The sequence below is a fragment of the Calidris pugnax genome, unplaced genomic scaffold (genome assembly GCF_001431845.1).
Source record: "Calidris pugnax isolate Ruff unplaced genomic scaffold, ASM143184v1 scaffold43, whole genome shotgun sequence".
In the NCBI taxonomy this organism is placed as follows: domain Eukaryota; kingdom Metazoa; phylum Chordata; class Aves; order Charadriiformes; family Scolopacidae; genus Calidris; species Calidris pugnax.
The window spans coordinates 5,329-5,871 of NW_015090759.1; positions in this window are offsets into that span (position 1 = coordinate 5,329).

The following is a 543-nucleotide window of genomic DNA, read 5'->3' on the forward strand; positions in this document are numbered from 1 at the left end:
CTCTATAGGGGTCGGTGTAGCTCTGTAGGGGTCGATGCATCTCTGTAGGGCTCAGTGCAGCTCTACAGGGCTCGATGCATCTCTATAGGGGTCGGTGAAACTCTATAGGGCTTGATGCATCTCTATAGGGCTCCATGCAGCTCTGTAGGGTTTGGTGCAGCTCTATAGGGCTCAGTGCAGCTCTATAGGGCTTGATGCATCTCTATAGGGGTTGGTGCAGCTCTACAGGGCTCGGTAAAGCTCTATAGGGCTCGGTGCAACCTTATAGGAGTTGGTACAACCTTATTTCAACCCTATTAGGGAGGATGCAGCCCTATAAAGGGAAGTGTGGTCTTAACGGGTGGTGGGGGCATCCTTACAGGGGTAGATGGAATCTTCTTGTGGGCAACTGCAAGCCCATGGGGGCAACTGCAACCCTAAGTGCGATCTTGCAGGGGTAGGTGCAAACTTTAGGGTCAGCTGCAACCCCTATGGGGCCGGGGGTCCTACCTGTGTTGGTTTCCAGCCGAGGTGTAGGGGGGGTGGGTGTCCCAGCAATGCTCC